This window comes from Chrysemys picta, chromosome 5 (genome assembly GCF_011386835.1).
Source record: "Chrysemys picta bellii isolate R12L10 chromosome 5, ASM1138683v2, whole genome shotgun sequence".
Classification (NCBI taxonomy): Eukaryota; Metazoa; Chordata; order Testudines; family Emydidae; genus Chrysemys; species Chrysemys picta.
The window spans coordinates 25,284,648-25,308,771 of NC_088795.1; the positions used below are offsets into that span (position 1 = coordinate 25,284,648).

At 45.8% G+C, this 24,124-nt stretch overlaps 2 protein-coding genes across 8 annotated transcripts in view; one reads left to right on the plus strand and one right to left on the minus strand.

Annotated features, from left to right (window-relative positions):
* SPP1 (secreted phosphoprotein 1) overlaps window positions 1–7,071 on the minus strand; it is a 34,687-nt gene extending 27,616 nt beyond the window's left edge. Inside the window, exons 1-2 of the mRNA XM_065596138.1 lie at window positions 6,939–7,071; window positions 6,041–6,214 (exon numbers count right to left, since the gene is read on the minus strand). The gene's annotated coding sequence lies outside the window, so the exon portion shown is untranslated. The remainder of the gene's footprint in view (window positions 1–6,040; window positions 6,215–6,938) is intronic.
* SPARCL1 (SPARC like 1) overlaps window positions 1–24,124 on the plus strand; it is a 208,496-nt gene that overhangs the window by 23,352 nt on the left and 161,020 nt on the right. The window lies entirely within an intron of this gene.

Here is a 24,124-nt window from a genome sequence, read left to right on the forward strand (position 1 = left end):
ACACCACTATAAACATCCATTCAATGAGGATTCCCCATTGATAGCTGCCTCTTGAGATCTGTCATTTAGCCAGTTCTTACTCTATTTAAGATATGCTTTATTGATAGAATATGGTGCTAATTTTATGTGGTTTGGTACTAAATCAAACTCCTTACAAAAGTATAAGCATATTACAACTATGCAGTTACTTTGACCAAACACACAATTGCATCAAAAATGAAATCAGCTGAGTTGACAAGAGCTATTTTCAGTAAAACCGTATTGATTTGCATTAATTATAGTCCCATCCTTTAATGCTTTGTTGATCAAATTCCATATCAGCTTTTCCATTATTTTGCCAATAGCGGAGACAACTTATGGAGTAAGTTACTATTCAGCATGAATAAGGGTGGCATATTCTGGCTCACTGATTTCAATTGGTCAGATTCTGATCTCAGTTATAGTGGTGTAAGCTGGAGTAACTCCACTGAATTCAGAATCTGGCCTAATGGGGACAACCCATGATGAAATGTCCTATTCAAAGTGAGTAAGAGGTAGATTATGGTGTCTCTCTCTCTCCCTCTGGATCTTCACTATTTCAGAGGAGGGAGAGATTCCTTACCTCCCAGGCTGGTTTTGAGAAAAAAAAAAAATATGGGACACAGAACAAAATTCACAACTGCTATCAGAGGGTGCAACATTATTGCCTTCCTGTGGAAGAAAGGGGACAGATAGAGGACATCCAGCTTGGACAATTCTTTTCCCATCAGGTGCCGGTGCTACTCCACCTGCAGGTAGGAAGGCTAGGACCCCAATAAATTCTCCAGCCAGGTATCAGCTCTTCCTGCTGCTCCCACTTCAGATTCTCTGGCCTGCTAAGGCCTCAATTCACTAGGCAGTGAAAGAGGCAGGAGGAGGGGAGCTCCCAGAAGAGGGAAAGGAAGGAGAACATTTTCCCTGCTTCCATGGTCTCATTATACTCTAACTCCTGCCCACAAAGGGTGAGGTGTGTCAGACAGTAAGCCACTCTGACTCCCTCCCTTCTTCTGGCCTGTGGAGCTAACAGGCCATTCCTCCGGGGAACTGGCTTCACCCCTTAAAGGAGTATAGCAGTTTGTCCATTGCCTCACTCACTGAGGAGTAGAACAGGCTGGAAAATGGAATTTCAAGTATAAACCCCCCCCCCCCACCCCAAGATTTTTCATGAGAGGAAAGGTTCTGAAAGATTCCATTTGGGGTCTCCCAAAGTAGAATTTTTGGCTTGTTCCAAGCCACAAGAGCTTCAGGGAGTCAGGGAACTAGCAGCTGTCTCTCCATGCTACCTCACTCCCCAGAGACCAGTCTGCTTGGGTAGTCCAGCAACCCAGGGCATTGAGGAACTGGCTTCTGAAGGAGCTGCCTCTCCCCATTCAGACCAGCTCTCCAGGGAGCAGGCAGCCCAGGGACATATGTCTGGGGAGCTGGAGGTGCCCGGACTGACAGGAAACTTGGTAAAATGTTGATGGAATCACCACATTCCCAAAGGCTATTTTGATTCCATCAAGTCAGTATTTTCTAATGGAAAAGTAGAAAATTTTCTGATGGCCAATCAGCTCTACTGAGATGTTGCAGGAAACATTCTGATTCAGAGGCACAATGTCTCTAGCGTTCCCTCTAGGGTGGTGCAGCTGTGCTCTGCCCCTTCTTACATGCTATCAGCACACTTGAGCCATAGATCTTTTAGCAATATTTGGCTTATTGCTGCTGCCACTGGCTTTCTAGGAAATGTGTTTCTCCTCCATCCCCTACTGTCCTGGATGAATTCTGAGATCCAGAGAGAACTTTCTTCTTCACCCCTTGCCTTTAAGAAACAGAAGACTAGAATTTAGAGCTGGAAAAGACCTGTTAAATCATCAAGTCTGTATCTCTGCTGATGCAACAGAATTCTACACTAGAAAGTTGAATGCAGTGTGTTATTCTACTCAGATTTTTCTTTCTATGAATCAAGAGGATAAATATGTCCAGAATCCCTCTAGTAAACAAGAATTAGAATTAAAAATAAGACTCTGCATGTCTGTCAGCCAGGAATGTAATCCACATAGCACAATACATACACAAATTAAAAGTCCAGTTGCAAAAGTTACTCCACATGGGTGGACCCCTATCATCATGCAGAGCCCTGCTGAAGTCAATAGGGCTTTGCACAGTTACAGGAGTCTGCTTTCAGGGAGTAACTGACAGGATTGGTGTCTCAGGCATCAGGCCTGGAAACACTTTTTATACCTGGGCATAACATTGCTCAAGTAAGTAACTATACAGGGTTGGTACCTGACACCCCAAAACTTCAAGCCTTTACTCATGCATTTAGATTACTACTACTTATTGGGTCTACCCAAGTGTGTAAGGCCTCTTCATCTGAGTACAGATGGCAAGATTGGGCTCCCCGATGAAAATGGATATCATATGAACTTTTAAACAGCGGTCAGAATCTTTATTTTCTCTTTACACAATGTTTAGGAAAGCACAAAAAAGTGTGTTTCCTCAGTAAAATGTAATTAACAGAGTTTTCTTCCTGTTATGAGGTATAATTGTGAAAGTAAATTGAAGCATAAGAATGAAGTTATTTTGGGTTATGGTTTATGCATTTCAACATAATTTATAAAGTTAGGTTTGTTAAGAAAAAAAGCAAACGTCTCTTTCACTTCCTGTTTAAGTCAGTCTGGGAAGGGCCGCCGTAACCTATAATGACAGTTTGCTCACTGGAAGAAACTTGTTTCCCCTCTGTCTATAAACGTAGTTTCAGGAAGATTAAACATACACCACCGCAGGCAAATATTGTGCTGTGATCCTTGACTCGACATGAACTGGGTAACCCAAACTCTGATCTCGAGTAATTGCAAAAGTTGTACAAAAACATTACCCACTGAGAAATGTGATGTTTCTTATGCATTGATATAGACAAACCCCAAAAGTATTAGTGATGGACACACATAGAAATAAATCAGATTTTAGGGGGAAAAAATCATAGTAAATTTGCAAAAACTAAAAAGGTAGGTGTGCAAGATATTTGCAATGAAATTTGGATTACTCAAAATAGTAACATTTTCCTATTCCCCCTACATATTTGAAATTGATCCTATTTTCCATTAAGTTTTCACACTAAGCCCCCACATGAACAAAGCGTTTAAGCAGATGCACATCCTAAAGCCACTGAATTTTCCCATTACAGCCAATGGGCTATTCATATGTATGCAAGTGTGTTTGCAGGATTGGGACCTAAGAATCTGATCCTGAAAAACCAAAAACAAGTTACTGCACAGGAGTCATTTTACTCAGATATGTAATTCCATTAGCTCTGGCTCACTTATATGCAAGAATATAATCAAAGCAGATAAAATAACCAGATAAACCATTTACTGAGATCTGAATTATTTCACAGGGTTCTTCGAATATGCCAATAATGGGACAAGAATGAAACTATATACACACTATAGGGCAGATACTCAGCTATTGTTGTTATTCATAGCTCCATTGACGTCAGAATGTCAACAAATCGTATGTCTGATCTCATTTTTGTTACAAGTCTTTCTAAGCAGCTACAGTTTTAAACAATATCAATAGTGTCCTCCCCTATTCTTTAAGTCATGACAGCTGTGTTTTTTCAGTTCTGGCTCTCATTCAGCCGAGATGGCAGTACGTCCTAACAATTACATACGCCAGGTGGCCGCATAAAAGCAGAGAGAAATTTGCTTATGGGAGAGTCTATGTTTGGTTTTATTCTACTCAATCTATACATGTTGGATTCACAAAGAGTCCCTTTGAGAAACACTCCTCAGCTGGGAGTCTAGTTTCCCTAGGGAATTTGTAGCACCATGGGATGAAATTTTATGTTGTTGTTATGCACTCTGATGCTCTCCTCTCGCCATGGGAGCCTGCCCAACTCTTCCTGTGTGTCATATGTTTTTATGTCAGACCCAAGTGTGGCTGGGCAACGTTTCAAACTTTAGTGGGAAGTGTGTTGGATGCAGGCCAGTAGCAACAGTAAGATAGAAAAGGTAGCAAGACATCTTTTAAACCTGTGTAGGCTCCAGTAGGTACAGGAGATTGACTGACAGGAAGTCATGTACACCAACCTCTCCCTGCCCTTCTACTTACAAAGCATTCTTTAAGTAACAGCAAGAAAATATAAAAAGTCACCCTTTTCAATTGTGCTGGACTGTGGTTGAGTGAAAGAGTTTGGAATAAACAGGAACAACTGGCCCGAACCTCATACTCGTCCTCAAACTGAACCCCACCTTTTCTCAAGTGTTTGGCTAAGCATCCTTTTCTTGGTTTCTCCCCCAAAGCCCTCTTTTCCCTACCCCTTCTGCTCACCTCAAGAGCTCCCAACAATTCTCCATGAACTCCATCTTCCCCACCTGTTGCCTCCCTCTATTAAAAAAAAATTATATATCCCCTTCCAAGGTCTTGCACATTTCTATCATCTCTGTTGTGTTCCAGGGCTGGCTTATCCTTTCAGATCTTTCTTGCTCATTTGCTCTCTTAGCAGAGGAGTGAAGAACGTGCTGGCAGGTCTCCGACACAGAAACCCCAGAAAATATGAATGCTGAATAGAAAAAACAAAACAACCCCCCCACACAAAACTCATTATAATGCATCAACAGTTGTGTGTGTGGGGTAAGCTCTTTGGAGCAGGGAATGGCTTTTTCTGTATTTGTATGGTGCCTGGCACAATGGGGTGATGACCTCTGACTGAGGGTTCCTAGGTGCTACTGCAATACAAATAGTAATAAATAGTAAGAAAGTAGTAATAAATGCAGAGGGCAGGGAGGGAGGTTCATGAGGCTGTGGAGAGAAAGGATAAGACAACAAGAGGTCACAGGCATGTTAGAGGTTGCAGGGAGAGGGTTGTCAGGCCCCCTGGAGTTCATCAAGAGGGGGTTCTTTTAGAAGTGGTGAAGAAGCTTTGTCAAAGCAAGTTATGTCAAACCATTTTAGCTAGCACTTTGCCCCTTGTGCAGATATAGTTTAACACCTTTAAAATCACAAACTGGGCTCCCACAGTGATTGGGGATATGTAAATACCCCAGAGAGAGTGTAAAGGCTGGCCCCTAAGATCAGGCTGTATCTAGAAATTCACTGTCCAGGGACAGGCATAGTTGAAATTTGTACATTTTATTCATGGTTTATATTGTGGTAGCACCTAGAAGCCTTGTTGTGCTAGGCACTGTACACACAAACCAAAAGACTGTTTCTGCTCCAAAGTGCTTACAATCTATGTGATGATATTGGCCTAACGGGAGTATGTCCCCTCTTTTATGAGGGCATGAAATAATAATGCTAGAATGTTTCACCTTTCATGAATACTCAAGTGAAATGCACAGAAACTGGAACAAGAAGGAAGAATAAGGCAATGTGTGACTGGGATATGCATAACTTCCCACTGGGCTACCCAGAATACTGGGTGCACCTGACATGGAGGCAGTCAGCTAGTTCTGTTTGTGCAGTCACTGGGAAATGGAAAACTTTAACCATTCAGAGCCATGTATATCGATCTTAGACCTTTGATCATCATAGGTCGATACCATTTCCAGAGATTCACATTCCCTTTTATATATTAGCTTCTATATCTTCAACATAGTTTACAGCCTTGCACTCCTTTCCCCCCTTTTTAAACCAACAATCCCACCCTTGAATGCCCATTTTTCAATCCTCAAACCGGCACTTAGTGTCTTCTTTCATGCATGTTTTAACCTCCCTGAACTCATCTGCAAGGGTCCTACCCTCTCCATCTTTTAAGCCCCTCTTAAAACCTACTTCTGTAGTGCTGTCTATCAAGAATCTTGTTGATTTGCATTAAAAATCCCTTTTGATCTCTCTTCCATGACCTCTGTGTACTAACCTGCCTGTCTCTCTGTCCATCCCTGGACAGACTCTGATATCCTTGATGCATGGACCACCCTTACCTGAAGGTCTGGAAAGTGCCTCATGCGTCATGAATGCTACCATTAGCAAATAATTTCTTTCAGCAATACAATGCACATTATAGCATATGGGGAAATGTGATGGAAAATCCACTCACCACCAGTCTGGCACCTCCTACTAGCCACTCCAGAGATTAGCTCATCAGGTCAACACCCATTTCTGCAGTTGCATGCCATCACTCTGTCTGGTCTGCAGTCCCTCTCTCATTCCAGGAACCACAGAAGCTTCTTCAGGACTCAGCTGTCCAGCCAGGTCACTCAGTGTTCATACCCTGGAGAGGGGAGATCAAAATTTTTCCTTCAACAGTTCTAGGCAGTTTTCCCGCTCACTGCCTCAGGTGCCACTTCCACAATGGCTAGCCAGGGAAGCCAGGCCCACCCTCTACTCCGATTTCCAGCTCAGGGACCCTCTACACCAGAGGTGGGCAAACTACAGCCTGGGGGCTACATCCAGTCCTTCAGACATTTTAATACAGCCCTCGAGCTCCAGCTGGGGAGTGGGGTCAGGGGCTTGCCCCGCTCCATGCATGCTGGGGCTCCGCGTGGCTCCCGGAAGTAGCAGCACATCTTCCCCCCCCCCCCCACCTCCTATGCATAGGGGCAGCCAGGGGGCTCTGCACACTGCCCCCACAGCTCCCATTGGCCAGCAACCAGGGCCAATGGGAGCTGCAGGGGCAGCACCTGCAGATGGGGTAGCACGCAGAGCCTGGCCGCGCCTCCACATAGGAGGCGGAAGGAGGACATGCCATTGCTTCCAGGAACTGCTTGAGGTAAACACCATCCAGAGCCTGCACCCCGACCCACTTCTGCACCCCTGACCCCTCTCCCACCCTCTGAACCCCTCAGTCCCAGCCCAGAGCACCCTCCTGCACCCCAACCCCCAATTTCATGAGCATTCATGGCCCACCATACCCAGATGTGGCCCTCAGGCCAAAAAGTTTGCCCACCCCTGCTCTACACAGTAGTCAAGGTCCATTTCCTAAGCCACTCCCATACCTCCTGGCCTTCCCCACTCCTCTGAGTTTTCCAGTCTCTTCACTCCCTCCTCCCAGGGAGTAACTTTTGACAGCTTGTCTCTGCAGCCCCTCAAACACACCTCCCATCTCTCAGGAAGTAGTTACATACTTCTCCCTACTACCCCTTCTAGTCCCAGCCTCCTGGCTTTTGTAGAAGCCCTGCCTGTCCCTCACAGGTGAGCTTCTCTGTAATTAGCTGCCTCCAGCCTAATGCTCCCTGGTTGTAGCCTAATTAGCTGATTGGGCCCACCTGGCCTAATTCAGCTCTTCCAGGGCTAGTGTGGTGAGCTCACACCATCACAGAAAATGTCTGTACAGATGAAAACAATGAAAAGGACAATACTGCACTGGTAAGCATAATGATACTATACACTCTAGTAATGTTAAAATAAAAGCCCAGTAATCGTCTTTCCCCTTTTTGTGGAGAAAAGACTTACTCAGATAGCTCATCAGTGGCCTTCATCAAATAGCAAACCCACAGGTACCTACAAAGTACAAAGGCAAGATTATTGCAGAAAAGAGAAAAGAACAAAGATAAATAAGAATACTTTGGCTTATAATGCATTATGCAAGTTGGATTGGCTTAAAGGGGAGATTTTCAAAAGTCTGAGGGATTTAGGAGCACAAGTTCCATTGAAAGTCAAACATTGAAAGTCAATGTGCTCCTGAATCTCATAATCATTCTGAAAATTTTTCTCCTCCACATAGGGTGACCAGATAGCAAGTGTGAAAAATCGGGACAGGGGATGGGGGGTAATAGGAGACCATATTAAAAAAGCCCCAAATATTGGGACTGTCCCTATAAAATTGGGACATCTGGTCACCCTACCTCCACATGACTTTTAAGTGTTTGTCCCCTAATTAGGTGATCCTTATTATATTAGTTAACTGATATCAGGATGAATACAGTGCCTTTACAAAGTGCAGCTTGCTAAGATATGTGTCTTCATGGAGATCTGATCATTATGTGTAATATTTAGGACAGTATTCGTCTCTGTAACACAGTTTGAGGGAACTGTAATATGTGTCTAGTCTTCTCCTACCATGATGGGTAGTAAGGGATAAGACTGCTCCGTTTATGAACAGGTATATACTTGCATTTCTGAAACACAGTCACTGTGTGAACATATGAGAGTGCTGCCTGAATGCCCTCAGAACTGGCCTTCTGCCTGTGAAAACCTTGATCATCCCACTGTAAAACAAACCCTGGGCAGTGCTGGGCTGAGCCTGGTGTGGCAAGCAGATTTCATCACTGTCGCCACGCTTGCCTGCTGTCTCCCTGACAGGAAACCTAGGAGGAAATCAAATCACAAGCACATAAGTCACTTCCTTCATAAAACCATGGACCTTAGAGGCTGGGTTCTAGACAGCATCCTGGAGGGCTCACTCTGTTTGTCATTGACTGAGGCAGATCAGTGGAAGGTTGCCGTGGTAACATGAGGGCTAGAATTCTCCCATTTAGGCATAGCCCCCAGTAAGGGCTGGAGCAGAGCCACATTGCCCTACGGGGAGGAAAAATAGCTACTGGAGCTCCGAGGCACACAGAAGGTGCGTATTTACTACTACACACCATTCGGAGATACAGCATACTCCATGTTGCACAGATGGCCAGTTCAGTTGGCTGGTGTGCGGTGCCGGAGCAGCAATTCTGCCTGGTCCCTACATGAGCCACTCAAGGGAGATCTTCTTGCACTCTTCCCCACTGCATGCTAGGGTGACCAGATCACCAAAGACAAATATCGGGACGCGGGGGGGGGGGGGGTGACGTGGGGGGGGGCGTGGCGGGGGGGTGACGTGGGGGGGCGTGGCGGGGGGCGGGGCCAAAAAAAAAAAAAAAAAAAACTTCCTCCGCAAGTGCTGGAGGGAGGCCCGGGAGACTCAGGGGAAGCGCGGGGCCGGGGTGAGTAACAGTCCGGCCTGGTCCCTTGCAGGCAGGACTCAGTCGGGTGGTAAGGAGAGGAGGGGGGCGGCCCGCGGGGCCAGGCGGTGGCTGTTCTCCCCCCCGGGCAGCGGGACTCGGGAGCAGCCGCTGCTGCAGCTCCCACTGCCGCGGGGGAGGAAGCGGCCATGGCGCTCCGCGGCTGCGGCTCTGGCGCCCCCGAACCCCCCGAGCCGGGGCCTGCTGCGGGGACCCAGCAGCGCGCACGCTGCGCCCAGCCCCTGGCCAGCGTCTGGGCTGCTGCCCAGCTGGTGCTATCGCGCGGCGGCCCTGGAGTGGGGGCAGCAGGCCCCAGCCCCCCCGTCCCGCAGGGGAACGAACGGGGCTGGGCTGCCGATGCCTCCGCCCCGGGGCCACCGCGCGATTGCACCAGCTGGGCAGCCCAGACGTGCCTAGCCAGGGGCTGGGCCCAGCGTACGCGCTGCTGCAGGCCCCGGCTCGGGGGGTTCGGGGGCGCCAGAGCCGCCGAGCGCCATGGCCGCTTCCTCCCCCGTCGCCTGGCCCCGCGGGTCGCCCCCCTCCTCTCCCAACCACCCGAGTCCTGCCTGCACTGGGCCAGGCCGGACTGTTACTCACCCCGGCCCCGCGCTTCCCCTGCGTCTCCCGGGCCTCCCTCCAGCGCTTGCGGAGGGAGGGGGAATGGTGAGCCCAGGGAAGAGGCGGGGATTCGGGGAGGGAGCCAATCGGGGGAAGAGGGGGCGGAGTCGGGGCAGGGGGGGGGGCGCGAGCACTTCCGGGCTCGAGGCTCGGGGCATTTCCTTGTTTGTCCGGTTGTCCCGACCGCACGTCGGTCGGGACGCGGGACAAACAAGGAAATATCGGGACGGTCCCGATAAAATCGGGACGTCTGGTCACCCTACTGCATGCCCACAAAAAGGCCAAGCAGAATATGGGCCAGAATAAGGTCCCTGGGATCTGATATGTTATTACTCCTATCGTGAGAGGGGAGAATTGGGCCCTGGGAACTTTCTTTTCTCTGTCTTTACCAGTTTGATAGAGTCTAGCCCCATAAGGATATATTGTTGAGTTGTCCTGTTGCCAGATGTAATTGCTGTTGAGTCATAATAATGGGTGCATATTGTTGACGTAAAATTTAAGAGAACTTTGTGTGTCTGTGTGTGCACGTATACACACACACACACAATTTTGTTTTATGAATTTAACCAGAGTCTAGGACTGGCATAGGGTGGTGGCTGTTTATAAGTGGCTATTGGTTGCCTGAATTTTATTAAATTATTTGCTGCCAGAACGGTACCTGATGCTGTCTGTGTTTTTAAACCATCCACTGCAAATGTATAATGACTTCTAAAAGCAGGCCAGAACTCTAAGTTAGGGGGAGAAAACTGTTTATGAATGTTGCTGTGGGTTATTAAACCATGCTAGTCCTTGAGACTGAGTGAGGTAAGGAATTGCTGGACAGGAGGGAATGGGAAAGCAGCCGGCAGGGTATCAGAAACCCTGAACTGGTCAGATCCCTGGGTGGCCTGCTAGAATGTCTCCAGTCCTGCAAGGTCCAGACTAACCACATATAAATAGCAATAAAATAGTATGTATATTATTGCTGTGTGTCACCATGAAATATTGCTCACCGGTGTTTGCATCTTGCACTTCTGCATACTTTGTAAATAAACTGCCTTAAACTTAAAGACCTCAAAGACTCAGGCTGGCAACCTTATTCTCTTTCAACCTGTAGTAATACTGCTCTCTGCACACAGCCATGCTTTGTTTGTTTGAGAGCGTTCCAGACATTACCCTCCAGCTATTGCAGCTGGTACCACATTCTCCAGCTAGACGTCTACAGGGTGTGATTAATCCCTAATTCTACCTGAAACAAGTTTAATCAACTTTTAGCGAACAATTAGGGAGCTATGAAGGCCTAGGAAGTCACTTAGAAACTGTATGATTTGGCTTTATTGGATTTGTGTGATCATTTTATTTTTTGTTCATCGTCTCTCTTCACATACTAGTTAGGTGGCTTTTGCTTGTTCTAAGAATTATAGCCCAGATTCCCAGCGGCGTTGCACTGAGTTTCTGCTGGCAGAGTGTAAGTAAGGGTAGGGGGAGCTGGTTACAGCTCCATGATTTTCAGGGCACATCTGCACAGGCCCTAGCATACGTTAGAACAGCTTCCAGACTGCTGTAACCTGTGTCTGCTGGCACTGGGGTGTACATCAGCTGGAGCACGGCATGGTCCAACCATGTCCCTAGCACAAACTTCCTTGGCACTCCCTGTACCTAGGGTAGTGATGGAGGTGGCCAGAGCAGGGTATGCCAGTTCCACACCTCCAGGTCAGGCAAGTTCTTAGCTGGACAGATTTGGCAGCCTTCTGTCCCTCTTGTGCTGCTAGAGAATGCACAAGTGGCATTCCCTACATACAGAAACTCAGCATGGGCAAGAACCAGTATCTCAAACCTGAACGCGTAGAATTCCAGCTTACAAGAACTTTTTTTTGGATTTGAATCCCTGGATCTGACATGGGTTTTGGTTCTAGGTCAGATGTAAAGATGAACTGGGGGTTTTTCCCAGTTCCTGTACAAATGTGGCCAAAATCTTGCAAAAACAGCTGCTCTTACAAGACTTGCAGTTTAGGGATGCTTAAATGAGGTTGCCTTTGCTGCACTTAGGCTTGGAAGTATTACGTTTTTATTGATTAAATGAAAGTAAATGTTGATTTCACTGTACAAACACGAACAGAAAAAATCTTTCCAATTGACAACAATAGAAATTTACAGGTAGGCAAAGTAAGAAACATGCTGCTTGAGAACTTACGAGAATTTGATTTAAGGATATTTGCTTTGTATATTTTACATGCAGTGTTGACAATTTGTGTTTTAACAAAAGTGTTAACTTTTTGAATCTCTGGGTCTGTTGATATTAATTATTACGTGACGCCTCCCATAATTTCCTGCAACGGTGAAAATTTAAATAGTTAAAAATCTAAAACAATGATTAAAATAAACATTGGTAGAATCCATCAAAATTATAAAAAATGAAAACCATATTCTGCCAAGCCTTAGTACAATGGAGAGCTGAGTCCCCTCATTGGCAGTGGTCACAGCACAGCGACTTTAGTGGTATTGTGAGATTTCAGCACTTTCAGATACAGTGAACCTGAATCCCAGCACCAGACTTAATTTGGCCTCAAAGTGAAAGCCTGGAATCAGTCTAAATCTAATCTAAATATGGATCACCTCTCCAGCCCACCTCTCCACAAGCTCCATGTACATACCAAATGATCCATCATCCACAGCACACTTCAGTGAAGACTTCAGGCATAGCCATACTCCTCCTTTCCACAAAATGTTCATGTTAAGATCTTTCATATATCAATAGTCATGGCCCATAGTATAGTTTCCTACAGATGGGTCTGAATAAAACTTCCATGTTGGAACATTCCCAACTGTTCTGGGTGAAAGTTCAGATCCAATTTGGATTCTGAATTTCACAAATGGCCTGTATTTCTGTAATGGGCCAAAGTTAAAACTCTGAATCAAGTTGCTGTTAAATTCCAGATCCAGGTCTGAATTTTGTAGGTTGGGCCCATCTCGTGAGTGGGTGGGAGCTGAGTTTGCCACCCATATCCCTGAAGAAGGTGATCGAGTGGCTGAAGGGAATATATCTCTCTGCTCCTTAGCTGTGGAATTTTATTCTTTGTATACTGAAAGTACAGGCATTGCTCAGATCTTTTTGTTAGGCTGATCTTTTTAAAATATTTTGCTGCAATTTTTTATAGCTTAACTCTGGCCAGTCCCCTGGGAAACTCACTCTGGGGCACTTTGGTCTTGCTCCTTGTCTGGTGTAGATTATCATTCTACCATTAATTTCAGTGGAACTATGCTGATTTACAGGATTTGCCCTTTGAATTAAAAATACTGTAGGTTGATGTATGGCTAATTAAAAGCAATAGCACAAAGTCTCTTACTTAGTGCACTAAGTTGTAACAGTTTGCTCTTTATTGCAGTAAGAGGAAGTGAAAAATTAACTGCCTCCTTCCCCCTACACCCCCAATAGAATTCTACAAAATCTACTTTGCAGACAGATCAAAAAGAGTAAATTGGCTTTGTTTATGGACACGTGATGATGCCAGTCTGACTACACAGGAAATACAACTGGGTGAAGCAATCAGCTCTAAATAGTGGAGGCTGTGTTTACAGGCAGGCATGGCACAGTGTGTGCCTTGTAAACAGCTGTGTCTGTCTGGGAATTTGTACAGCACTCTGGGAAATAAAGTGACAAGGACCTCATTCTGTGGGCTGCTGAGTGCCATGAGCTCCTGTTGATATCACTGAAAATTGAGAGCAGTCACCAGCTTTCAGGCTGAGGCTCAAAGCGCAGTTAGTCTGAGAAGAAAGAGGGGACCGAAGTACTGTACTAATGAGTATTCAGCATCACTCTGCTTTTTTTCATTTAGGATGCAATAGTGGTGGTCCCTTATGAATGACCTGAGAGTGCTCCTGTTGTGGGAGCAGGATGCGGCCTAAGCATCTCTAAAATGCTAGAGAGTCTATATAGGAGAAAATCTCCATGGAGATACTCTATCTAGCCAAAGAAAGCTATCGCATGGGAAACATGTTCTGTAGGAAACACATTACAGAAACAGAATATATATACCTGAGATAGAAACTACTTTTTTCCCCTTGAAGGATATGCTTTTATTGCTGTGTTTGGTATATTCCTCTCTGATAGATATGGGTATAGCCCAAAGAAGGGCTGTCATTGACATCAAAGAGCATTGGATCTGTCCCTACGTGACAAATCTCGCAGTTCTTGTGTTGATTCTGCCAGCTTGGCCAACACGAGGGATTGAACTAGGGTCTTCCTAAAAGCATGAGACGTTATAATTGAGCTAAAGAGCCAAGCTGCCAAGCAGAAAGCTGTTATGGAATTGCATCCTCTGTGGATAGACACGGAGCGGGATATGCAATACACGCTGACCAGTTCCACTTTCTTAGGCAAAACTCCTGCTGTGATCAATGGAAGTCTTATATGATTAAGGAAAGCAGGATTTGACCTTGATTACTATGGGCCATACTTTGAAAACCCTACATGTGCAGAACTCCATTGACTTCAAAGAGCTTTGTATATGCAGAAGACAGGCAGGATCAGAGTCTTAAGCAGGACAGTGACTTGACACTTTATTGCTCTTTTCATCTTCCAAATGCTTTACAAACATTAACTAGTTAACTGATCAGAAAAATGATGTGGGAGCTATGAAAATTTCTTGAAATTCTCAATTGGGAGACTGGATGCTGGACTATTGATGTTCCTGTGACCCTATAAGCCTGAAATAATTTAAATCAAAAGGTTAGACATTGTTATCCATAGAATATTTGTTGGCATATTATGTAAAATACAAGTATCCCTATCATACAAAGGATATTTTTGGCCTAGTGAGTGTGCAGCTTTTAGTGTGGCTAAGACGATGCCACAAGAATCCATGTTTTTAAGAAAGGTTAAGGAAGTTTCTGCCTTTGGGAAGGGGGGCGGACTTTGAGAGCTTACAACTCTCTTCAAAATAGTGAAGAAGGTTGTCAAGTTTGATCCGGAGATGACACTTGCATTTCTACACAATTGTTCAGTTACATTCTGTAGCAATAGAATTTCTGTAAAGAGAATTGCCTGCACACTGAACAGAAGAATGTTCCTCTTTTCTATGCAGTGTAGTTGTAGCTGTGTCAGTCCCAGGATATCAGAGAGACAACGTGGGTCGGGTAATATCTTTTTATTGGACCAACTTCTGTTGATGAGGGAGACAAAGCAAGCTTCTCTCAGACCAGGACATACCAACTCAAAGCCACACCAGAGTCTGCCAGAAGATCAGATGCAAAACCTGCAGACATATCTCCACGGCTACAATGATCAACACCCCCCACAACACACGTTTCAAGATCCAGGGGTCCTACACATGCCTATCACAACATGTTGTGTACCTCACCCAGTGCACTAAATCCCCAGTAACAACGACGTGGGTGAAACCAAGCAATCACTAAGCTCTCGAATGAACTCACATGGAAATGATACAAGACAAAAACACCATATCACCAGTGGATGAACACTTTTCACAGAGTGATCACTCTATATCTGACCTATCAGTCCTCATCCTCAAAGGAAACCTGCACAACACTTTCAAAAGATGAACCTGGGAGTTTAAATTCATAACTTTGCTAGACACTAAAAATCATGGTCTTAATAAAGGCACTGGATTTATGGTTTATTACAACAATCTGTAACCCATTAACCCCGCCTTTTGTTGTATGACAACAGGGGTGTTAACGGGCCACTTCACCTTGAATTCTCCCATAGAATATGTGCTAACTACTTATGCTAAACAATCTGTTACAGCTTGTTTTAGCTGTGACACTCTGAGTACCTTTCCCAGACCTGAAGAAGAGCTCTGTGTAGTTCAGAAGCTTGTCTCAACAGAAGTTGGTCCAATAAAATATATCACCTCACGAACCTTGACCTTTTTTCTGTAGCATTTCTATAGATGACTTTTATAGCTGTTCCCTCACTAGAAATATTGTAGGACACTTTTATTAAGGCCTTTATGGGCACCAGAGAGAAATTGTTAACCAGCTTTGTTGTTGAAGGTTTACACAAATGCCTAGTCCGCACCAGCTGTGGAGAAAGTACTAATGAGCACCCGTGTGTTGAGCACTAAATGGCCCATGTTGACCCTGCTGCATGTTAATGTTCCTAATGCATGTTAATGTAGTCCTGTTTGAAATCGGACTATATTAATGCACATTAGGGAACCTTTAGTGCATCCCAGCAGGGTCTGCACGGGCCAGTTAGTGTGCAACATTCTGGTGCTTAATAGAATTTACTCAGCAGCCAGTGAGGACTAAGGTGCCATGTAGACAAGGCCTGGGTCTCTTTTTCGCCTGGGGAGGTGAGGGGCATAAATGCATATCTTTACTCACCCTGAATAACGGCTTTCACCATAAGTAATTACTCACTTTTGAAGTAAATCACTACTGAATGTGAGTAAGGGTATACAGTCTGGCATATACGTTACCAGAAGCTCCAATCTGGATTGGGGCCCTGTTATGCTAGACACTACACAAACACAGAAGAAGAAATGCTGGAGAGCTTGCAGTTCAAAAGCAATCATGATGGCTCCTCTTCTGTTATGTCCTTATGCTTCCTTCACACCTCCTTCCCCCACACTCCAGCCTCTGTATCCAGTAGACAGACTTATTGGCAAATCAAGGTTGGCTGGGATACAGTTTGCTGGGATAGGTGAATTAGCTTAAAACCCTCTGCCTCGATTCAAGTAAACAGATCAGATTCCATTGAGATGGGCTTCTGTGTATGTGGTAAAATAGTAACTGCCTTGGCTTTCCTTTCACATGTTTTTCTAATGACCCAGAGAGTTGGGAGAGGAAAAAAAGTTGTCTGGTTTCAAAACCAAAGAAGTCTGAAAATGCTACAGCAGTGAGCTGTGACATGTGCACCCTTCAGAATGTTCCCCGGCATAGGAAAAATCAGAACATGTCAAACTGTAGTTGCAAAAGTATCTTCACTTAGCACCAGGGTGGCTGTTCTCAAATGATGATGTTTTAGTTTCCTGCCCAGTATATATCTGTCGTTATGTAACTACAGATGGGAGCTCAGTGAATCCAGCTGGAGGTCCCCAATTCACTTCTGTGTTCTCCCCCTCCTTTTCCATAAATGGAGGCCAACCCCAAGCAAGAAAGAATGGTTGCTCCTCTTTTAGTGTCTTAGGCCCACCTCCTAAGCATTCTGTGGCTGACACTATGGAACTATCAAATCTACGGTCTCTTAACAGGAGAAAAGTTAAAAAATGAGCCACTCCCATGGAGTTAGTGCAGGACTCGCTGGCAGACACCATTGTGAGAGAAGTCACGGCACCCATTCCCATCTTGCCTTCTACAGCCATCAAGTGCACTGGGCCCACCACATAGCTGATCTCTGCTAGTTCAGATATGGGCCAGACTGGAGTTGTATAGTTTGTAACAAAGGGCTGATACATAGGAGTGCTGGCAAGAAACTTTGTTTCCTGGTCACAATCCCATGACCAGGGTTACTGTTCCAAAGGTTAATAGCCTTGCAACAATATTCACTGACTCCAGTAGTTAATAGTATATGGTTGAGCCTGTTGCCAAGAGGTCTGAGGTTTTCAGTATTCAGGCTAATGCCTGATATTTTCAGCCTCACTTAGAGAGGCTCCTTTGGAATGTCTTTGGGCTTTCCTACACTCCTCCTGATGTGCAGCACTAGAAGAATCCAAATGCTGATTGTAAGCACTTTACTTAAAGCCCAGACACTACCTCAATACACAGATTTGTCCATCATGAGCTCTCCATTGCCATTTTCTTTCAGAGGCTCCTTTCTCTTTCTACACACCTGGTAGGAAGCACCAGAGCTAGGGTTACCATATTTTGTGCCTCCAAATGGAGGACACTCCACGGGACCCCGGCCCCGCCCCCAGCCCCGCCCATGCCCCCCCGCCCCAACTCCGCCCCCTCCCCAAAGTCTCCGCCCCCTCCCCTACTTCCCGCGAACATTTAATTCGCGGGAAGCCTGAAGCAGGTAAAGGGGGGAGGTGCGGCCCAGGCTGGCCCCCCCGCGGCTCCAGCCTGGGTCGGCTCGGGCCCTGGGGTGCCGGCCCCGGCCGACCACCCCCGGCCCGCCCAGCACTGCCGGCCGACCCCCGGCGGCCCGGCGCACCCCCCGGCCCCGCGACCCCGGACCGGCTCCCGGACCGGCCCCCCGGCTCAGCGCACCCCGCGGCTCCCGACTCGGCGCACCCCCGCGGCTCGGCGCACCCCCGCGGCCCGGCGCACCCCCCGGCCCCGCGACCCCGGACCGGCTCCCGGACCGGCCCCCCGGCTCAGCGCACCCCGCGGCTCCCGGCTCGGCGCACCCCCCCGGCCCGGCGCACCCCCCAGCGGCCCGGCTCCGCGGCCCGGCGCGACCCCGGACCGGCTCCGCGGCCCAGCGCACCCCCCGGCGGCCCGGCCCCGCGGGCCCGGACCGGCTCCCGGCACCGCGCCCCCTGCTCCCCGCCCGGCCCCGCGCCCAGCCCGGCCCGGCACTGCGACCCCGGCCCGGCACCGCGCGCCCGGCTGGCTCCCGGCCCGGCACCATGCCCCCGGCCCCGCGACCCCGGCCCGGCCCCGCACCGGCCCCGGCCAAAGAGGCCTCGGCCGAGCCCTCCCTCCCTCCCGATTTTCCCGGACATGCCCAGCTTTTGGGGATTTCCCCCCGGATGGGGATTTGAGCCCCCAAAAGCCGGACATGTCCGGGAAAATCCGGACGTATGGTAACCCTACCAGAGCACACCTTGTCACGGATTAAACTTATGAGAGGAGCGGTCCTGAAGGTTCTAGAAGATTGCACTGATGTGGTGCTGCTAACATGAAGTAGTTAGACACACAAGGTTTAACACACCATCATGGGTTAGTGAAACCCTCATGGGCATCAGAAATAGCTGGCAAAGCTCAAGTTTCTCTTGATCCTGCCTGCTATCTTACTTTTCCTGTACTATTTAATCATTTCCAGAAAGAGCAGAGGGGAGAGAATTCACTTAGATTGTTGCACGGAGATTTTGATCTATCTTTCCTTTTCTCTCTCTTCTCTGAAATTTGACCACTTTCAATTTTAACATTCTTTGCTGCTAGATTTAAACCTACATTATCTCAGACTGGTCTATGATCAATTGAGTCAGTGAGTCTAAAGAAAGAGATGACTACATAATCAGCTGCTCATGTGATAGCTGGAGAACGTCTCTTCCATTGCAATGGTTTCCCTTCATGTGGGGGTGATTAATTGTTTCCGCTTCATTCCCTTCATTTGTTTTTTAGCCGATCTGTTAATGTTTTTCATTCCTAACCATTTAAACTTGATGCCCCTGACCAAATGTAGCCCTGATATAACTGCACTGAATTCAGTAGTTATACCAGGGATAAATTCCATCAAGACAGCTGCTCAGACAGCTCTGAACATATAGCAAATATTGTACAGGGCATTTTTAAAAGATGTTGACTTAGTGCAATGTACATTACTATGTGTGGTATTGGTGTGTAGTGGGCCAGTTCTAAGTACCTCTTATAATAAAATGGACCAAACCTCAAGGTATTCACCGAGTTCTTATTCAGACAAGCTCCTATTAAGGACAATAGAAGGAGTTTGGCTAAGTAAGTCGCTCAGAATTTATACCAGTACTAATGCCGTACTCTTACAGTGCCTGTCTGCCTGAAACCCTTAGCAAAGTGTGTATGAATTGAAATCATACAACCACCTCTTGGGAGGAAAGTGCATCCAGAGATACCATTACTGCACAGAACCTTTTATAACCGTATAGGGAATTGGGCCCTGGTCATTAGGCCCTTGGTTTTTAAAACCTAATTTGAAAGACTGTAGGGTAAGAAAGATAGATCTCAACTTATCTACTGTGGAAATGAGACTGGTTAGTTGGATCCTGCTGGATTAGAATTGGTGGTTCTATAGACCCTACATACAGCTGATGCTTAGACATCTAAGCTGTCCCCTACCAGTGTAGTATTTGAAGAAAGGTTACATGGAGAAGTAGGACCCTGAAATGCTAATTCAGAATTCAGCTGAGAAATAGCCACTCCAGTTGTTTATGTTTGGAGGCTGAAACAGAAAGCAAATTTATCTTTGTTTTTTCCTCTTGGGACCCAGCTGCAGCCTGCAGCTTTTAACTCACGTGTAAAGAAGTTCCAGCTTTTTCTTGAAGTTATAGCTAACAAGAATGTTATTTACTTAGCAATCAATTTTAGGTGCAAGTGAAGAGGACTGTGATTCAATATTGTCTTATAAGTTACTGCCTGGAGAGGAGCAGCAGCAAAAAAGGGACACTTAGTTCATGAAATTTTGGATTGCTTAAATACTGTAAATAGAAAACACAAATATAATCCAGATGAAACTGATTCGTTATGATGCCTTTGTTCCTGCAGTATGAATGAGTCCTCCTAGACAGGAGAACTCTGAGAGCAATGAACTGCCAACCCAGTAAGCTCTCTGACGTGCATCTGCTCTCACTCTTTATTATTGTCATTATTTATTATTTCTATTACAGTATCACCTAGATGCCCCATCTGAGGCCAGGGCTCAACTGTGCTAGATATTGTACATCTACCAAGCAAGAGATGGGCCCTGCCCTGGAGATCTTACAGTCTAAATAGACAAGACAGACAAAAAGTGGGAGAAAAGTTCTATCACCCCATTTTACAGTTGGAACTAAGGCAAAGAGAGATTAAATAGGTTGCTCAAAAATCACTCAGGCAGTCTGTGGCAGAGCCAGGTATTGATCCCACATCTCCTGAGTCCCAGTCCAGGGTCTGAGTCACAAGATCATCCTTCCTCTCTTTTGTTTTGTTTCTGTTTTAAAAAGCGGATCCCCAATCCCATAAATGTAGGGAGAGCCTGATATAAATAAGCATAGAAAGAAGAGAAGATGGAAAAAAGTAAGCTTGAAAAAAAGAGATTGCTGCTTACTAGTGACAACTGATGTTTATTAAGGACAGGTTTCGGAGTAGCAGCCGTGTTAGTCTGTATCCGCAAAAAGAAGAACAGGAGTACTTGTGGCACCTTAGAGACTAACAAATTTAGTCCACGAAAGCTTATGCTCTAATAAATTTGTTAGTCTCTAAGGTGCCACAAGTACTCCTGTTCTTCTTTTTGATGTTTATTAAACATCTTTCATTAAACAATCCCCAAGCTTTCTACAAACTCTAAGTAATAATCTGCTGTTCTTTTCTGTAATATATTAGCAAAATATTAGCCCCCATTTCTCTGAGTGAAGGTGGGTGGGGCAGAAAGAGACAATGGGAGAGACAGCCAGTGGGAGGGAAAAGGGGAGGAAAGGACTAATAGGGTGCATGGATGTGAACAGGGTTGTAACCAGGGCATAAGAACATAACATAAGAACATAAGAATGGCCGTACCGGGTCAGACCAAATGTCCATCTAGCCCAGTATCCTGTCTACCAACAGTGGCCAATGCCAGGTGCCCCAGAGGGAGTGGACCTAACAGGCAATGATCAAGTGATCTCTCTCCTGCCATCCATCTCCATCCTCTGACAAACAGAGGCTAGGGACACCATTCCTTACCCATCCTGGCTAATAGCCATTAATGGACTGAACCACCATGAATTTATCCAGTTCTCTTTTAAACACTGTTATAGTTCTAGCCTTCACAACCTCCTCAGGTAAGGAGTTCCACAAGTTGACTGTGCGCTGCGTGAAGAACTTCCTTGTATTTGTTTTAAACCTGCTGCCTATTAATTTCATTTGGTGACCCCTAGTTCTTGTATTGTGGGAATAAGTAAATAACTTTTCCTTATCCACTTTCTCCACATCACTCATGATTTTATATACCTCTATCATATCCCCCCTTAGGCTCCTCTTTTCCAAGCTGAAGAGTCCTAGCCTCATTAATCTCTCCTCATATAGGACCCCGTTCCAAACCCCTAATCATTTAGGGCGGGGTGAGCAGGGCAGCCGCACAGGATGCAAAGCCGCAGGGGCAGAAAAATGGGGCAGAGAAAGGAAGGAGAAAAATGGTAGGGGGCGCAAATATGCACTTGGGGAAACAGGAGTGAAGAGCACTAATATGAATGAAATGGACGGCAGAGAGGACCAAGGATGAGGAGATGGGAGCAGGAAGAGAGAGTACTGCACAAAGGGGGACGAGGGAAAACTTAGAATGAGGGTTGGTAGGAAGGTGGAGGGAGAGAAAACAATGAAGGTAAAAGTAAGTAGGGAAGAAGCTGAATCAGAGAAGGGGAGAGAAAGAGAAAAATCCTTTTAAAAGGGGATTGAAAACAGAGATAATTAGTCAGAGGGAAACTCAGACAATATAAAAGAATGAAGAAGAGACCCATCAAGATCTTGGATGGGGAAAGGAGTAACCACAGGGAGACTTTAAATGACAGCTGTTTCCCTGTACAGAAAGCTTGCTTTAGTCTGTGTTTTGAATCTGATTTCATTGTGGTTTTGCTGCTTCCAGTAAAACAAAATCGAAAACCTTTCCCAGCTTGTGGCTACAGAGGGGTGACACTCCTTTACTGGATCCAGTTCCCTTTGGACGCTATGTATCAACCTCATTTTCCTTCTGCAGTTCCCTTCACTCCAATTCTCCAGCTCGCCATACCCAGGCCCTTTGCTAAACATTAGCCTCCTGCCCAATAGACTTTTATCCTTAAATCCAGTCCTGAATAGCCTTTCAAAAGATCTGGGCAGTCCAGACATCCCGACTGCTGCTTGCTGACGCACCACTGACTAGTGACGGTTACTGCCCCATTGATTCTTTTCTGGCAGGTTCCCGTGATCTTCCTTGGTTGCGTTGCTCATAATTAAGCCTTTCTTCTTCCCCCATCCTTCCTCGCGTGGGTTTGATTTAATGATTAAGCACAACACAAGAATAGCAGCAGGCTGTTCTCTTTTAATTTTTTTACAGGTATGTGAGGAAAGGAGGTAGGTGGGAGTGAAACTATGAGCAGTTAGTCATCTGAACAATAGCAGCAGCTAAACATGCGCCAGGATAAAAGTTCAGCCTTTGTCACTGGGAAGCATGGAAACAATTGGGGAGGGGAAGGTCACAGCTAGAGCGCCACAGAATCCAGTGGTTTCAGTTGGCAGAGGTCTGGACAAACCTGTTCTATGGCTTTGGTTTACGTAGGTTGGCGCTAAGGTTGTGCAAATCCTTTGCATCAAACCCAGAATCCACATGCAATTGGGATGAGTTCCAGGTTCCCTAATATGCCTGGACACCAGCCCAAGTTCAGAAATGTTCTCAAACATCTGCTGATACCGTTTGTAGCACCTGGATCAATCCTCCTCCTTCTCCTCAGCACCCCTTGACCCACAGATCTCCCACTTACCATGTATTTCAGTGTCTTAGGCCCAATGGCCTGCCATCTGTTTCTGTGCTGGGTTCCATCTATCTCCTCCCTCAAATCTCCAGAAAGACACCATGTGGCTACCCCCTCCACCCGGAAAGAGCGTCAGGAGGAACACCTGAGATGGTCCACATCTGCCCCACCTCTCTTTTGGGAGCACAGAAGGCCCCTCTCTCAGACAATGCAGGAAAATTAATTCCATTACTGATTTTAGTTACTTCTCTAGTGAACTGCTGGGCAGATATGCCTTGTAATATGTAGACCTCTAAACCCATATTCTCTAGATTGAGATTAGATGGAGGGGACCACCAGCTGTGGCATACAGGGGGACTGGGAAAGGCAGTTTGAAATCCATGTTAACAACATTCTAGATATAGGTTTTCTAGATACAATAAAACATTTCAAGACCTTAAAGTTTTCCATATGGATAAAAGCCCCCCCTTTCTTTTCCTCCCCCACATCTTTCCCATGTATAATTCTCTCCACCACACATACTTTCTATGATCTTCCTAAAGTCTGCAGAAGAGAAGCCTTGACCTGGTGGACATAAGAAGATATGTGGGAGCAGGGATCCTCTCCTGCAAACCTTATATATCAACCTGACAAACATTTTGCATTCCTGTCAAAAACCATGGAAATTACTAAACAAAAAAAAACTTTAGTTAATAATAAGGCTGAAAGTGTGTTCAGTTGAGTCCCTCTGATCCCTCCCCCAAAATATTACAACATCCACCCAACCTTAAGTTAACCATCTAAAACTTGCATGTATATGTGCAAAAGTCAAAATTACAAATTATTAGGAGATTATGAAATCTCATTTCCTATTCAAGGGCTCCATTCCCAACCGACTTTTAGTAATTTGTTGTTTTGATCTTTTGAACAATCTCCTGCAAATTTTAGGGGAAAACTTAAATGTGGGTGGATGATGTAAATCAGGAGGGGGGCAAATGACATTATTATTATTATTATGAAGCTTCCAAATATTCTAAACTTGGGTGGGTTTTTTTTTCTTTTTAAAGGTATAGCTTGTTGTTTTGGGTGTTAGCTGAACTCCACTTAAATACAGTTGCAACTGCAGCTTTTTGCAACACTGTTTTGTTTAGGAATTTTACAGAAGTTCACTGCCACTGGTACTGAGAGCCTCCATCATTGTCATAGTGCAACAAGGACTTGAGCGTAGTCAATTGGAGTGTCCCATGCATGTTGGATGAAGTCCCAATTTGGCACTTCCAAAACTGGAATCAGCCAGTCAGTTCATTTGAGGAAATACTGCCTTTGGAAGGGTCAACACAATAGCGATGGATATGTGGACTAGTAGTAGAAAGGGCCCAGGCC